Source organism: Schistocerca piceifrons, chromosome 6, assembly GCF_021461385.2.
Source record: "Schistocerca piceifrons isolate TAMUIC-IGC-003096 chromosome 6, iqSchPice1.1, whole genome shotgun sequence".
NCBI classification, from domain to species: domain Eukaryota; kingdom Metazoa; phylum Arthropoda; class Insecta; order Orthoptera; family Acrididae; genus Schistocerca; species Schistocerca piceifrons.
The window spans coordinates 122,590,808-122,599,457 of NC_060143.1; positions in this window are offsets into that span (position 1 = coordinate 122,590,808).

The following is an 8,650-nucleotide window of genomic DNA, read 5'->3' on the forward strand; positions in this document are numbered from 1 at the left end:
CGCACGTCGGTATCTCGTCCGTGCGCAGTGGAAATTTCCTTATATAATTACTAGTACGCGCGAGTATGTGCCCTGCAGTATGCAGTGACTTTTTATAAAATTAAAGGGTTTAAATTAGAGCGGCCAGTCTAACGCGCGAGGCTCTCCCTCGACTCCCTTCCAGAACAGATAACAGACGAAGTAATTAACATAAGACTAGGCATCCTTTCTGTGTCTCACCAGCGATCGCATGCGACCGCGTACAAGATAACTTGCATTGGCTTTCATGCCTTATTAAACAGGGTTCTCTGATTAAAAAAATAGATTTACATGCTGTGACTAAAAATGTGCCTTTAAAAGGTGTAAAACCTTTATGGCACAAAACCGTGATTATGTTGGTTTTATCAGTTAAAGGCATGACGTCTGTAAATGAGTCCGTGATCATATTATGGTATTTGGAATGGTATATGGTATACACTGGGGTGAAAGAACTGAGGGGATAGCGATATGCAAACATACACATGGGAGTAGTATCGCGTATGTAGAGTATAAAAGGATAGTGCATTGGCGAAGCTGTCATTTGTACTGAGGTGATTCATGTGAAAAGGTTTCCGGCGTGATTATGGCCGCGCGACGGGAGTTAACAGGCTTTGACCTCGGAATGGTAGTTGCAACTAGATGCATGGGACACTTTGTTTCGGAAATCGTTAGGGAATTTAGTATCCCAAGTGTCAAGGCAGTGGCAAGAATACCAAATTTCAGGCATTACCTCTCACCGCAGACAACGCAATGGCCGACGGCCTTCACTTAATGACTGAGAGCAGTGGCGTTTGGGTAGAGTTGTCAGTGCTAACTGACAAGCAATGTGGGACGCACGACGGGCGTATCCGTCAGGACAGTGCGGCGAAATTTGTTGTTAATGGGATATTGCAGCAGACGAGCGACGCGTGTGCCTTTGGTAACAGCGGGATGTCGCCCGCAACGCCCCTCCTGGGCTCGTCGCCTGGTCAGATGAGTCCCAGTTTCAGCTGCTAAGAGCTGTGGAAGGGTTGGAGTGTGGTGCAGACGCTGCGAAGCCATGGACCTAAATTGTCAACAAGGCACCGTGAAAGCTGGTAGTGGCTCCGTAATGGCGTGGACTGTGTTTCATGGAATCGACTGGGTCCTCTCGTCCAACTGAACTGACCATTCACTGGAAACAGTTATGTTCGGCTGCTTGGGGACCATTTGCAGCCATTCAACGATGGAATTTTTATGGATGACAGTGCGCCATGTCGTCACACCACAATTGTTCGTAACTGGTTCGAAGAACATTCTCTACAGTTCGAGCAATTTATTTGGCCACCCAGATTGCCCGACATGAATTCCATCGAACATTTATGGAACATATTCGGGAGGTCAGTTGGTGCACGGAATTCTGCAATAATTGAAGCTTATAGAGGCAGAATCAATCAGTATTTCTACAGGGGACTTCCAACGACTTATCGTGTCTATTTCACGTCGAGTCGAACGAGAGAGGTGGCGCATTCGGGAGGACGACGGTTCAATCCCGCGTCCCGCCATCCTCATTTAGGTTTTCCGTGATTTCCCTAAATCGCTCCAGGCAAATGCCGGGACGGTTCCTTTGAAAGGGCACGGCCGGCTTCCTTCCCCGTCCTTCCCTAATCCGATGAGACCGATGACCTCGCTGTCTGGTCTCCTCCCCCAAACAATCCAATCCAATCACGTCGAGTCGCTGCACTACGCCGGGCAATGGAGATCCGACATGATACTAGGAGGTATCCCATGACTTTTATGGCCTTGATCGTATTAGTTTCGGCTTATTCAGCTGTATAGCAATGAAATGTTTAGAAAATGTTTGAAATTATGTTTGAAACTTCCTGAAGTCGCTTAGTGCTCTCATCGTCAAACTCTGTACGAATATAATCGGGTAATTTGCACTCCTTTTTAAGAAAAGTTAGTTTTTCTAGCATCTCAATTTCATGACGCCATATCTCCTGAACTAGCGTCGTGCAACGACATAATTTTGCAGGTACATTCAGCAGTACGAGTGGATACCCCCTGCAAAATGTTTTGCATACAGAGTTAGTGGTAAAGAAGCAGTACATTAAAATGTCGTATCTGATGCTGAAATTTTACTGCAAGAACAGCGAAAATGCAGTAAGCGATTAAGTTTTTCCCTTTTTTGTGCAGCAGATCATCGAGAAAAATATTCACAAAGTTTTGAAGTTATGCTTAATGTCTGTTGAAAGTCGCTCTCATTATTAAATACTGGGTGCGTTTAGTCTGGGTAATTTGTGCGCTGGTAATTACACTGCCTCAAATCATATACAAGAAAAGCTTTAACCTGCGCTTTATTGCTAAGCCTTTAACGGAAGACTATATGTCTTAATGGGCAGATTGTGATAACATTTTAAATTTTTAATAAGTGTATGGAATGGCATAAACAAAATTTTTGTGGCCGCTGCAAGCCATATAGTAATATACAGGGTAGCCACAAAGTCCTGTTACCCCATATACGGGGTGTTCAAAAACTCTCCCCAGTGCCGTAGCCGGCCTGATTGGCCGAGCGGTTCTAGGCGCTACAGTCTGGAACCGCGCGACCGCAACGGTCGCAGGTTCGAATCCTGCCTCGGGCATGGCTGTGTGTGATGTCCTTAGGTTAGTTAGGTTTAAGTAGTTCTAAGTTCTAGGGGACTGATGACCTCAGAAGTAAAGTCCCATAGTGCTCAGAGCCAGTGCCGTATGATTGTCAGCCGCACGTGCCGTATGCCGCAGGGAATATGCCGAAATGAAACTCAGTGAAATACACGTTATTAATTCATTGAATATTCATTTTTACTTACAAATTTTCACATTAAATACTGAAAGTATCCCCCCTTGTTGTTGAATACACAATTCAATTCGTCTAATCATGTTTCCAAACACAAGCTGTAACATTTCTTCTGTAACAGAAGCAGTGAAAGTGGATATTGCAGTTTTCAATTCATCGATGGATTTTGGATTGTTTTTATAGAGAGTTGCTTTCGCTGCACCCCAGAAGAAGAAGTCACGTGGTGTTAGGTCAGGCGAACGTGGAGGCCAAAGTCCCTGTGATATTATGCGATCACCAAAAACATCAGCAAGCAGTGACATTGAAATGCAAGCTGTATGCGCGGTTGCACCATCTTGTTGAAGATAACCGTTCAGTATTTCACTTAACATAAGTCCTCCTGTGAATGGGTACAGAATATCACTGCAGAATCGTTGTGAATTTATTGTTTCGTTGAAAAATATGGGACCCACAATCCAACGTCTAGGAAATTGCAATCCAAATTCCTATTTTCACAGAATGAAGTAGTTCTTCATGAATACACAATGGATTTACAGTGCTCTACATACGATAATTTTGCGAGTTCACGTACGCGGATAAATGAAACCAAGCCTCATCACTGAAAAACGTTTCATTAAGAATATCCCATTTTGTTGAACGAAATTTTTGAACCATTGACTGACTTATTCTTGCCATGATCAGTATTTTTCAGTTCTTGCACGACTGTCACTTTGTATGGGAAAAATTCTAATTTTTTCCTTACAGCTGTGTGGGCCGTTCCGACACTAACATCCTGGGCCAGTTTTCTTACTGACTTGTTCGGCCTCATGGACATTTTATCGGAAATATCGAGTAGTTTATCCTCATACAAAACGCTAGGACGACTAGTGCTCGGCGCATCTGTCACTGAACCCGTACTTCGAAATTTGTTAATCAAATCTGGTACAGTTTCGCGATGTGGGAGTGTTGTCTCCGGGAAAAATGAATTAAATGTTTGACGAACTGAAACTGTGTGTTTACCGCCAGCGTTGAACACTTGTTCGACTAAAAACACACGTTCTTCAATGATTAGCATTTTAACAGTGACAAAAGAAATGGTTCAAATGGCTCTGAACACTATGCGACTTAACTTCTGAGGTCATCAGTCGCCTAGAACTTAAAACTAATTAAACCTAACTAACCGAAGGACATCACACACATCCATGCCCGAGGCAGGATTCGAACCTGCGACCGTAGCGGTCGCTCGGCTCCAGACTGTAGCGCCTAGAACCGCACGGCCACTCCGGCCGGCTTAACAGTGACAAAAACGAAACAAACTAACAAAGGAACTAAATTTAACGTTCACGTCAACACGTAACGACACACGCCAACGACACTACCGACGCTAGCTGAGATAAGCGAAACAGTAGAATGTTGGGATATTCCACTTGAAGGGAAGTAACCCAGGCAGGCGAACAATCATACGGCACGCGCGGCTAACAATCATACGGCACAGTGGAGAGACGTTTTGAACACCCCGTAGTAATCAACATAAACCCCTAAAGAAGAAGAACAACAGTTCTTTAGAGTAGTTTTGTTGAGATACGAGCCATTGCTTGTCCAGAAGATCAGTCTGCGCACTGTAACCCTCATGGCAGAAGATATTACGCCGCCAGGTTCTGAACGACGCTTTGCGGAGGACTGATAGTGAGAGTTCTTTTTGCAGAGACCATTGGGTCGTCGGTCGTTCTGCAACCGTTTTCTGGACCTGTACGTCTTACGAACCCCCAAAGTGAATATCACATGTATTGTGTTCAGGCTACCACGAAGACCAGACCTCACCACATGTGGTATTCACTTTGGGAGTTCATAAAAAATGCATTTTCATCATCCGAATTTCCAAATTTTTGTCCGTGAAGTTGATGGCGCAGTTACTTCCTTTGGCGCCGGCTGCTGTGATAACAGGCGATCAAATTTTGTCATCGACTGAGACGTTTCATCCTTATGGATCCCGTCGAATTTGCCCGATGTCACTCCACCAACTCAGTCCTGTGAAACAGGAGGAGGAGGAGGAGATTAGTGTTTAACGTCCCGTCGACAACGAGGTCATTAGAGACGGAGCACAAGTTCGGATTAGGGAAGGATTGGGAAGGAAATCGGCCGTGCCCTTTAAAGGAACCAACCCGGCATTTGCCTGAAGTGGTCTAGGGAAATCACGGAAAACATAAACCAGGGTGGCCATGCGCGGGATTGAACCGTCGTCCTCCCGAATGCGAGTCCAGTGTGCTAACCACTGCGCCACCTCTCCCGGTGTGAGACAGGAGTGACATGTACTGCAGCATGTAGATGTTAGTAGTTCGTTTCTTCTAAAACCATCTTCTCGTATAAAAAAATGGTTCAAATGGCTCTGAGCACTATGGGACTTAACATCTGTGGTCATCAGTCCCCTAGAACTTAGAACTACCTAAACCTAACTAACCTAAGGACATCACACACATCCTTGCCCGAGGCAGGATTCGAACCTGCGACCGTAGCGGTCACGTGGTTCCAGACTGAAGCGCCTACAACCGCAAGGCCACACCGGCCGGCTCTTCTCGTATAACAAATACTTTCTTTCACAATAGCGTGACTGGCCTTCTTCGCAATCTTCTGTGCAGCAGCAGTCGTAAGAAAATATGTCACTCTGGCAAGTGTTAGCGTTGTGCCAATTTTCAAAAACCGGCTTTATATGATGACTCTAGGAATAGTATACCTATTGCTCACATAGGGATCGAAAGGACTAGGTTAGAATAATTACAGCACGCACAAAGGCATTCAAACAATCACTCTTCCCGCACTTCATACGTGAATGGAACGGGAAGAAACCCAAAGAACTGGTACAATGGAACGTTCCCTCTACCATGCACCTTGCGGTGGTCTACGGAGTATGGACGTAGGTGAAGAGGTCTGCACATCTCAATAAAAAGTTTAAAGGACTTAGAAGTTTTCGTTCTCTTATCGTATTAGTTCTCAACATTTCGAAAATTTAAGGCCATGAAGAAGTGTGTGGCGTGTGTATACCACGCATATGGAGTATTGTCTCAGTTGTGTGACTGGATTCGTGATTTCCTCTCAGAGAGGTCACAGTTCGTAGTGATAGACGGTAAATCATCGAGTAGAACAGAAGTGATATCTGATAATCTGAGCAGGCCCCTTAGTTTGTTTGCAGATGACGCTGTAATTTACCGTCAAGTAAAATCATCAGACGATCAATTCCAATTACAAAATGATCTAGAGAGAATTTCTGTATGGTGCGAAAAGTGGCAAATGACACTAAACAAAGAACAGTGCGGGGTCATTCACATGGGTACTACAAGAAATCCGATAAATTTCGGGTATGCGATAAATCGCACAAATCTAAGGGCTGTCAATTCCACTAAAGCACTAGGAATTACAATTACGAGCAACATAGATAATATTGTGGGGAAGGCGAAACAAAGACTGCGCTTTGTTGGCAGAACACTTAGAAGATGCGACAAACCCACTAAAGGGACAGCCTACATTACACTTGTCCGTCCTCTGCTGGAATATTGCTGCGCGGTGTGGGATCCTTATCAGGTAGGATTGACGGAGGACATCGAAAAAGTGCAAAGAAGGGCAGCCCGTTTCTTGTCACCGCGCAATAGGGTGAGAGTATCACTGATATGATACGCGAGTTGGGGTGGCAGTTACTGAAACAAAGGCGGTTTTCTTTGCGGCGAGATCTATACAAGAAATTTCAGTCACCAAATTTCTCGTCCGAATATTTGGTTGACATCCACCTACGTAGGGAGAAATGATCATCATAATAAAATATGAGAAATCAGAGCCCGAACGGAAAGATTTAGGTGTTCCTTTTTCCCACGCGCCATCCGAGAGTGGAATGCTAGAGAAGCAGTATGAAAATGGTTCGATGAACCCTCTGCCAGGCACTTAAGTATGAAATGCAGAGTAACCATGTAGATGTAGATGTATGTAAGGTAGTGATGGCAGATTGACCGCACTACACAGCAGGCAGCACCTCAAAGGTGGAACTGCAGTACACAACTGTCCACAGGTTTGGCTCTGACCATCGACTGATTCTGTCTTTTTCGCCTGGAGCAGATTGTCGAAATAACAGGGTTCCACGAGTTATCCGCAATAACGAATCTTCCTTCCTTAATCCAAGAAGGTTTGAAATTTTAGACGGCGCAGTCAATCAAAACGACCGCCCGGGCGTGGCGAACCTCAAGGGAGCCATACACACGGAAGAAAGTGATGCTCACCAGGTTGAAAATAAGAAAGTATCCATAGATAAACAGATTCCTTCTGCAGCGGGGTGTCCCGCCAATATGTATCGGTGCAGTACCACCGTCGACACAAGATATTTCAAGAACTTGTATTACATATGTTGACAAAATGGCAAACTTCTGCTTGGGTGAAAACCTGTCTATAATCCTAGCTGACAATGAGACCTGTGTCATAGGCATTTCAAATTTTGTGAAGCGTCTGACCTCCTACCTGAAACGCTGGAAGAAGAGGCCAATCAGCTCTTGAGAGCAGGGCTCGAGCCCTCCGGAGAAACCTTCTAATATGTGTTGTTGAGGAATCGTCTCAGCAAATTCGCTTGTGTGAACAGACATCTTTTGAACCACGTGGTAACGATGCTGGTGACCAGGCTTTTGAGCACCCTAAATCTGTCATCATCATCATCATTACCATTATCATCTTTTAACGAGTACTGTCCTAGGAGACGTTTGGCTCTAAACCTTTCCTTGTCCGATAGAAGCTACTGTATGCAACTTTGCACTGTCAGAGGCACTTCAGCGAAGCAGCACAAGCTAAGGGCTCTGTGTAGTTGAGGTCACTGCAGTCACTCTGCCCAATCACCCCTTCCTAAATGAAACATACGCAGTGTAGTTAAAATATTTTCAGATAAATAGGTTTTCATAGCATTGCTTTTGGGCACATGTATTCGACAAGAGAATAAATGAGAGTTTTGCACTTTGGCCCGACGCAAACTGTCAGACTTCTGAAAACACAGCATTCTTGTGCAATGTAGACAACAGAGTGTTATCTACTTAGCTGGCGAACGATTTCATTTCTAGGAAGGATGGTTCCTTTGAAAGGGCACGACCGACTTCTTCCCCGTCCTTTGCTAATCCCACGAGACCGATGACTTCGCTGTCTGTTCCCCTCCCGCCAAACCAACCAACCCACCAACCAATCATTTCTAGGAACGATGAGGTAATTTTATTTGCGCTTTTTTTCTAAGAAAGTCTGTCGTCTGGGTCTCCGTCATAATTTTTCACTTAATACTGGTTGCCGTAAGAATGACACAGAGGCTTGTTCATTTTTTTTAATTTTAAAATTTTAATTTCAAATTATGTTTTGGGTGAGAGGCGACGGTATAAGGTTTTATTTGTAGGCAGGAGCTGATACCTTATAAGTACATTGATATTCATGACTCTAATTGCAGAGATGCAGAATCTGACATATTCCTCTCTCCTCTTTACGAATGTCCTTCTTCGTTGTTTTTTTTTTTTTTTCAAAACAAGATAACTTATGATTAAATCTGCAGGATGATGATAAGTGTTGAAAACAATATTAGTATTCTTAAGTGCACGTGATTTTTTTGTATTTGTCCTCTTTTTATAAAGCCTATCTAAAGCGGAAACGCTTACCCGATCTGCCAGTACCTACCAGAGTGCGGGTAATTGAGGCTGATCAAAGGAAACTACTCGGAACGACCTGGGTTAGATTGGAGACAGCGTTCGCCTCCACCGTCTGAAGGTCTTGACATATTATTTTTTCACTTCCTCAGCGCGTTACTAATTTTCCCACTGGGAAAGGACACAAAACACGGTATCACATTTGACTGTG